Source organism: Rhinoderma darwinii, chromosome 1 (genome assembly GCF_050947455.1).
Source record: "Rhinoderma darwinii isolate aRhiDar2 chromosome 1, aRhiDar2.hap1, whole genome shotgun sequence".
NCBI lineage: Eukaryota > Metazoa > Chordata > Amphibia > Anura > Rhinodermatidae > Rhinoderma > Rhinoderma darwinii.
In genome coordinates this window covers 83,852,803-83,862,314 of record NC_134687.1, presented here as the reverse complement: position 1 = coordinate 83,862,314, position 9,512 = coordinate 83,852,803, and positions in this window count along the sequence as shown.

The window sequence follows — 9,512 nt, the reverse complement described above, 5'->3', positions numbered from 1 at the left end:
AATTTTGGGGGGGATCCATGATGAGTAATATTGGGATAAAAGGGGGGCTAAAGACCATTAAAACTTCCAAGCAACATAGGCAATAGAGTTGTTGTATAATGAGCGCATAAGAGCTAGGATGTGACATGGAAGACCATTATGGGGATTTCAGCAATTTCAGGATCTCAAAAATTGCACTAAATTGAGAAAGACATTAATTTGAGTTCAATAACTTTATTTTAGAATGCTTGAGGTGAATGTATTAAAAGCCGGCCAGTCCGTTCAAGGAGCTGGTCATTTTATTACAGCAGGTTAAAAGATTTGAGCGCCAATGTGGCACGGACATGACAGATTCACTTTAATGTAGAAATATATAAGTTTTATATACATGAAACAAATTTGACACCGACATGTGGTAAACAGCTGGATGAGACAGATGGGAAAGGAGTAAAGAATACCAAGTAAACTAGGAGATGAATTGCAACAGATGCTCCTAAAAGGTAAAAACCTTCTGATGCAAACATTCAAACAAATAAGTCACTTATGCCACATATAGTAGGTTTATAAAGCTCCAGTGTACAAGGATAAAGGAGGACAAACTTACTCGGAAAGGTTTACATTGTGAAGGTGGTTTGGAATTTGGCTACTTGTAAGAAGCTCTTGTTGCGTATAAATAAATAAAAAGTGAATTTAACCCCTTTACGACTGCCATACGGCTATATACGTTCCAACTGCCGATCCCCTGTGCAGTGGTCACGTATAAAGACGTTGGCAACGTTTGACGGGATTTAATGTGTGCAGAGCTGTTTTAGTGTGAGCAGCGCTGTAGCGATCCATGTGTCGGCTCTCTCTACAAGTGCCAGCACCTCTTCCACTTAGTTTCATAAAACAACCATGTTTTAAAAAAAAATGAAACTAAGGTTATAAGTACAGCGCTGCTCACACTGAAGTAGTGCTGTACTATTGTCCCCTGGCTCTCCCCCGCGTGCTAGCCCCTCGGTCCCTGGCTTCTGCCTAGAAATAACGGAGCCAGTAGAGCTCGTTATCTGGGCAGATAATGAGCGGATGATCAACATGACGGTCTAACCATGGTGATCATAGAAGAGTTTGCTTGCTAAACAAACTTTTCAAGTAGCTCTGAACACTTAGCCTTCTTTACTCTCCACTCACAGCGATCCAGGAGAGAGGACGACTAATTTACTATATATGCATATAGATAGATATATGTATACTGTTGCAGCTCTATAAAAATTAGTAATCTTCTCTCTCCTGGATCGCTGTGAGTGGAGATGAACACTTAGTCTTCTTTACGCTCTTTATAGAGCTGCAACAGTATACATATATCTATCTATATACATATATATATAGTATATAGTATAGATAAATATATAAAAAAAATACAAAAAAAACTTTTTTTCTTCACATTTTTACGGATTTGTCTGCTAATAAAAATTGAGAACATGGTATTAATTAAACTAATCTAGAAAATGCATCAAAGTAAAAATAGTTGTGATATTCAAAGTGGTTGCAAAGATATTATCGTTTAAAGAGGTGCATATCAGAAATGGAAATTTTGACCTGGACACAGGGGGTATCACTGACCCTTGGTCATGAAAGGGTTAATGGGACTTTCAATTTTTTTATTTTTTTTTAACATTACTATAAGATTTTTTGACAATTTTGGAACATGAAAACTGCGGAATTTTCTAAATGCAAGGCGTGATGTCCACTGCTGTAAATAATTTCAGTTGAACATGCAGCTGAGTGCATCATGTAATGGGGAGGGCTGCACAAACCCTGGGGCACTTTACATTTTATTCGTACCATCCTCCATTATTTAGATATCGGTACCGTTATATTTGGCGCCCCATATTTAAATAACCCCCTGAACTGTCAATGGGGCGTGTTTAAGCAAGGGGGTGTGTAACATCGCTGTGACACTGTCCAATCAGCTACAGACAGTGCCACAGCAAAAGCTGGAGAGTGTGTGCGTGCCCGCTCTCACTCACCAGCTCTCTGGAGACAAGGACAAGACTGTGTGATGTCTCGCGAGAGACCACACAGTCTTGTCCTTGTCTACCGAGCGCTGAAGAGTGAGAGCGCGCGCGCACAGCTCCGAGCTGCACGCACACACACGCTCTCTTCAGCTCCTGCTGTGGCTCTGTCCGTAGCCGATTGGACAGTGTCATAGAAATATTACACGCCCCCTTGCCTAAACACGCAGTTCAGAGGGTTATTTAAATATCAGGTGCCAAATATAACGGCACCGATAACTAAATATTGGAGGAGGGTAGGAAAAAAATGTAAAAGCACTGCAGGGTTTGTGCAGCCCTCCCCATTACATGCTGCACTCAGGAGCACATGTATGGGCAGATGAAAGGCTCTCTTTAACCCCTTCCCTCTTTAGCCACTTTTGACCTTCCTGACAGAGCCTTATTTTTCAAATCTGACATGTGTCACTTTATGTGGTAATAACTCCAGAATGCTTTCACCTATTCAAGCGATTCTGAGATTGTTTCCTCGTGACACATTGGACTTTAACCCCTTAAGGACGCAGCCTAGCTTTGGCCTTAAGACTCAGAGCCCATTTTTCAAATCTGACATATTTCACTTTATGTGGTAATAACGTCAGAATGCTTAAACCTACCCAAGCGATTCTGAGATTGTTTTCTCGTGACACATTGGGCTTCATGTTCGTGGTAAAATTTGGTCGATATATTCAGTGTTTATTGCTGAAAAATTGCAAAATTTAGAGAAAATTTTGAAAAAATTGCATTTTTCAACATTTAAATGCATCTGCTTGTAAAACAGACGGTTATACCACCCAAAATAGTTACTAGTTCACATTTCCCATATGTCTACTTTAGATTGGCATCGTTTTTTGAACATTCTTTTATTTTTCTTGGACGTTACAAGGCTTAGAACATAAACAGCAATTTCTCATATTTTTAAGAAAATTTCAAATGCCTTTTATTTAAGGTACCTGTTCAGTTCTGAAGTGGCTTTGTGGGGCCTATGTATTAGAAACCCTGATAAAACACCCCATTTTAAAAACTAGACCCCTCAAAGTATTCAAAACACCATTTAGAAAGTTTTTTTAACCCTTCAGGCATTTCACAGGAATTAAAGCAAAGTGGAGGTGAAATTTGCAAATTTCATTTTTCTTGCGGAATTTCAATTTTATTCATTTTTTTTTTCCTGTAACACAGGAGGTTTTACCAGAGAAACACTACTAAATATGTATTGTCCAGATTCTGTAGTTTTTAGAAATGTCCCACATGTGGCCCTACTGCGCTCGTGGACTAAAACACAAGCCCTAGAAGCAAAGAAGCACCTAGTGCATTTTGAGTCCTCTTTTTTATTAGAATATATTTTAGGCAGCATGCCGGGTTTGAAGGGGTGTTGAGGTGCCAAAACAGTAGGAATCCCCCAATAGTGACCCCATTTTGGAAACTACACCCCTCAAGGAATTCATTTATGGTTGTTGTTAGCATTTTGAGCACACAGTTTTTTCACAGCACCTATTTCAATTGGGCTGTGACATTAAAAAAATGACATTTTTCCAATAAGATGTAATTTTTTATCAAAATTTCTTATTTTCACAGGGAACAAAATGCTCAATTTTGTTGCCCAATTTCTCCTGAGTGCAGCAATACCCCATTTGTGGCAATAAACTGCCGTTTGGGCCCATGGGAGGCCTCAGAAGGGAAGGAGCGCTGTGTGTTCTTTGGAGTCCAGATTTTGCTGGATTGGTTTTCGGGTGCCATGTCGCATTTGCAGAGCCCCAGAGGTATCAAAGCAATGGAAACCCACCAGAAGTGACCCCATTTTGGAAACTACACCCCTCAAGGAATTCATTTATGGGTAATGTGACCATTTAGACCCCATAGTTTCTTCACAGAACTTATTTGAATTGGGCTGGGAATTAAAAAAATATATATTTTTTCCAATAATATGTCATTTTAGCTCAAAAATTCTTATTTTCACAAGAAATAAAATACTCCATTTTGTTGCCCAATTTGTCCTGAATGCGGCAATACCCCATTTGTGGTGATAAACTGCCGTTTGGGCCCATGGGAGGGCTCAGAAGGAAAGGAGCGCTGTGTGTTCTTTGGAGTCCAGATTTTGCTGGATTGGTTTTCGGGTGCCATGTCGCATTTGCAGAGCCCCAGAGCTATCAAAGCAATAGAAACCAATCACAAATGACCCCATTTTTGAAACTACACCCCTCAAGGAATTCATTTATGGGTGTTGTGACTATTTTGACCCCATAGTTTTTTCACAGAACTAATTTGAATTGGGCTGGGAATGAAAACAAAATTATTTTTTTCAAATATGTAGTTTTGGCTGAAAATTTCTTATTTTCACAAGAAACAAAATACCCCATTCTGTTGCACAATTTGTTCTGAGGGCCGCAATACCCCATTTGTTGTGATAAACTGCCGTTTGGGCCCATGGGAGGGCTCAGAAGGAAAGGACCACCATTTGGCCTACTGGGGATTTTCGAGTGCGAAGTCATGTATGCAGAAGCACCTGAGGTACCAGTACAGTTGAAACCCGCAAGAAGTGACCCCGTTTAAAAAACGACACCCTTAAGGCATTCATCTAGAGGTGTAGTGAGCATTTTGACCGGAGACCTACACCCCATAAACTGTAATGTGGGTTCTCCCGGGTATGGCAATACCCTACATGTGGCTGTTATCAGCTGCCAGGGCACACAGCAGGGCTCAGAGGGGAAAGACGAGGGGGGATAAACTGTGCGGAGTGCATCAGGGTAAGTAAAATTGGGGTAAATTATAAACCAAGGGATGTATGATAAATTTTAAAACACTCTTTCATACAGAGCTCTGGTTATTCGGGACACGTGTCACATTGATATATTGTGTCATCCATTATCGCCCTCTTATAGCAGACTTTGCACCTCTTTTGACTTTTTCCCTTCTTGCCAGTTTGGGGAACTTCTCCTGGAAAGTGTTGCCCTGGTACGATGCGTGTGGCCCCGCTTCCAGAAGTACTGGGTGCCCCCCCTTCTTGGTCCCTAAAGATTAGGTTCTTGATAATCACCTCTTGAAATTCCAGGAAAGTTCCCGTCTGGCCTGCACATCGACGTAGCACGTACGCATCGTACAAAGCCATCTGTATGATGTGCCCGGCCAGCTTCTTATACCACACCGCATGGCGCTGTAGGGCTTCAGGATTTGATCTGACAAGTCCATCCCTCCCATGTACCTATTGTAGTCCAGGATGCAGTCTGGTTTGGGGGTGGCCTTTCCTTCATATATCCTAAATCTGTAGGTATACCCTGATGCACTCTCGCAGCTTATACATCTTCACGCCATACCTTGCCCTCTTACCCGGCAGGTACTCGCGGAATTGAACCCTCCCTTTAAAATGTACCAGGGACTCATCAATAGAAATACACTTCTCGGGGGTGTATGCTTGGCAAAACCGGGCACTGGAACGGTCTAATAGGGGTCTCCGTTTATACAAACGGTCAAAACTGGGGTCATCTCGGGGTGGGCACGGCTCATTATCCATATAATGTAAGAAGGGAAGTATTGCCTCATTTATTTATTTTTTTAGGTTCCAGTTCAGTTCTGAAGTTGCTTTGAGGGGCCCATATATTAGAAACCCCTATGAAATACCCCATTTTAGAAACTAGACCCCTCAAAGTATTCACAACAGCATTTAGAAAGTTTATGAACCCTTTAGGTGTTGCACAAAAATTTAGAGCAAAGTAGAGGTGAAATATACATTTTTTTTTGGTCAGAAAATCCTCTTTATATTATTTTTTTTTATAACACAAAAGGATTTATCAGAGAAACGCAACTTAATACTTATTGCCCAGATTCTGCAGTTTTGAGAAATATCCCACATGTGGCCCTAGTGCGGTAATGGACTGAAGCACCGGCCTCCAAAGCAAAGGAGCATCTAGTGGATTTTGAGCCCTCTTTTTTATTAGGCACCATGTCCGGTTTGAAGAGGTCTTGTGGTGCCAAAACATTGGGAACCCCCCAAAAGTGACCCCAATTTGGAAACTAGACCCCTTGAGGAATCCATTGTAGTTTTCTTGGGGTGCATGCGGCTTTTTGATCAGTTTTTATTCTATTTTTAGGTGGCGTGGTGACTAAAAAACAGCAATTCTACTATTGTTTTTTTATTCTTTTTTTTTTACAGCGTTCACCGTGCGCTATAAATGACATTCACTTTATTCTGCGGGGCGATACGATTACGGCGATACCCTATGTTTATAGTTTTTTTTTTTATGTCTTATGGCGTTTGCACAATAAAATACGTTTTGTCAACAATCATTCACTTTTTGTGTTACCATATTCTAAGAGCCAGAACGTTTTTTATTTTTCAATCAATAAAGCCGTGCGAGGACTTATTTTTTGCGTAACGAATTGTAGTTTCGATCAGTACCATTTTTAGGTACATACGACTTTTTGATCTCTTTTTATTCCATTTTTTGGGAGGTGAAGTGACCAAATAATTGTGATTGTGGTTCGGTTTATTATTATTTTACGGCGTTCATCGTGTGGGATAAAGAACGAAATAATTTTGTAGTTCAGGCCGTTACGGACGCGGCGATACCAATTATGTATAGTTTATTTGTTTATATATTTTTTTTAATAATAAAGGACTGATAAGGGAAAAGGGGGGATTTTTACTTTTATTACTTTTAAATCTTTTATTTTCTTATTTTTACACACCTTTTTATTAACTTTTTTTTTAACTTTATTACTTTGTCCCACTAGGGGACATGAGGGCAGGAGGCCCTGATCGCTATTCTAATACACTGCACTACATGCGTAGTGCAGTGTATTAGAACGGTCAGCTACTCACTGACAGCAAGAATAGTGGGTTCTGAGATTGTCAGGACCCACTAGGCTTCCGTCTATGGCATAGACGCCATTGTTTGGTGTCCGGTTGCCATAGTCACCATCGCCGGCCGCTATCGCGTAGCACGCCGGCGATGGCAGCTTAACCCCTAAAAAGCCGCGATCTCTATAGAATGCGGCTTTTAAGGGGTTAATCAGCGGGGACACAGCGATCGGTCCCCGCTGTAGGAGCTGTGACAGCTGCTGAACAAGACAGCAGCGTCACAGCTCCTGTATGTGTCGGGAGGACGGCCGAAACGGCCGTTACTCCCGTGACGTACTATTACGTCATGGAGCACGAACAATACAGCTGCCATGACGTAATAGTACGTCAAGGAGCGGGAAGGGGTTAAGTTACTGGCAAAATTTGCTCGATATATTCAGTATTTAATTGTGAAAAACACCAAAATTTAGCGAAAAATTGCAAAAATTAGCATTTTTCTCAATTTAAATATATCTGCTTGTAAGACAGGCAGATATACCACACAAAATTGTTGCTAATTAACATCCCCCACATGTCTACTTTATATTTGCATTGTTTTTTGAACATCCTTTTATTTTTCTATGACGTTACAAGGCTTAGAATTTTAACAGCAATTTCTCACATTTTCAAGAAAATTTCAAAAGGCCATTTTTACAGGGGCCAGTTCAGTTGTGAAGTGGCTTTGAGGGCCTTATATATTAGAAACCCCCAAAAAGTCACCCCATTTTAAAAACTTCACCCCTCAAAGTATTCAAAACAGCATTTAGAAAATGTCTTAACCCTTTACACATGTCACAGGAATTAAAGCAAAGTAGAGGTGAAATTTACAAATTTCATATTTTTTTGCAGAAATAAATTTTTAGTACAATTTTTTTTATAACACAGAAGGTTTTACCAGAGAAATGCAACTCAATATTTGTTGCCCAGTTTCTGCAGTTTTAGGAAATATCCCACATGTGGCCGTAGCGTGCTACTGGACTGAAGCACCGGCCTCAGAAGCAAAGGAGCACCTAGTGGATTTTGGGGCCTTATTTTTGTTAGAATAAATTTTAGGCACCATGTCAGGTTTGAAGGGCTCTTGCGGTGCCAAAACAGTCAAAATCCCCCAAAAGTGACCCCATCTGGGAAACTACACACCTCAAGGAAATTATCTAGGGGTACAGTGAGCATTTTGACCCCACAGGTTTTTTACAGAACTTATTGGAACTAGGCCGTGAAAATTAAAATCAACATTTCTTCAAAGAAAATGTAGGTTTAGCGATTTTTTCTCTCATTTCCACAAGGACTAAAGGAGAAAAAGCACCGTAAAATTTGTAAACCAATCTCTCCCGAGTAAAACACTACCCCACATGTGGTAATAAACGGTTGTTTGGAGACACGGCAGGGCTGAGAAGGGAAAGAGCGCTATTTGGCTTTTGGAGCTCAAGTTTAGCAGGAATGGTTTGCAGAGGCCATGTCACATTTACGAAGTCCCTGAGGAGATAAAACAGTGGAAACCCCCCAGAAGTGACCCCATTTTGGAAACTATACCCCTCAATGCATTTACCTAGGGGTGTAGTGAGCATGTTAACCCTGCAGGTGTTTTGTAGAAATTAGTGTGAACTCGATGTTGCAGAGTGAAAATGGGATTTTTTCCACAGATATGTGGACAATATGTGGTGCCCGGCTTGTGCCACCATAACAAGACAGCTCTCTAATTATTATGCTGGGCTCCTGGTTTTAGAAACACCCTACATGTGGCCCTAATCTCTTGCCTGGACAGTCGACCTGGCTCAGGAGTGAAAGCGTACCATGTAAAATTGAGGCCTAATTTGGCGATTTACAAAGTATTGGTTCACAACTGCAGAGGCTCAGATGTGAAATAATAAAAATAAACCCCTGGGAAGTGACCCCACTATGGAAACTGCACCCCTCAAGGCATTTATTAAGGGGTGTAGTGAGCATTTTCACCCCACAGATCTTTTCCATAAATGAATGCGCTGTGGATGGTGCAAATTAAAAATTTATATTTTTCCCTAGATATGCCATTCAGTGGCAAATATGTTGTGCCCAGCTTATGCCACTGGAGACACACACCCCAAAAATTGCTAAAAGGGTTCTCCCGGGTATGACGATGCCATATATGTGGAAGGAAACTGCTGTTTGGGCACGCTGTAGGGTTCAGATGGGAGGAAATGCCATTTGGCTTTTGGAGCGTGGATTTTGCTTGGTAGTAGTTTTGTTTGGAGTCTAAGGGCATGACCACACATGGCGGAATTCCTCCGCAACTGTCCGCATCAATGCCGCACAGAATCCGCATTGCGGATTACGCTGCGGATTTTGGCAAAGTGCTGCGGATTGCCTTGCGGATTGAGTTGCGGATTTCGTTGCGGATTTCAAAGGCAAGTCTTCCAAAAAGGGAACTGACATCATTTGTGAGTTCAGTTCCTATGACGACGAGCTGGACACACCCATGGCATGTATAAGTGTGGCCAGAAAGAGAAGTGAATCTCGCCGGAGAAGTATACTAGTCCGAAGTGTGGGATAATGCCTGACATCCAGGAGCGACCACTTCAATTACGCCGACAATATTTGATTCTGCTGCTGCGCACCATAGTCAGCATTGTCCGTCGTCGGCAAAGGCAACGTGTAAGTAATATTTAGTCACCTACACACATCCAATGCAAAAG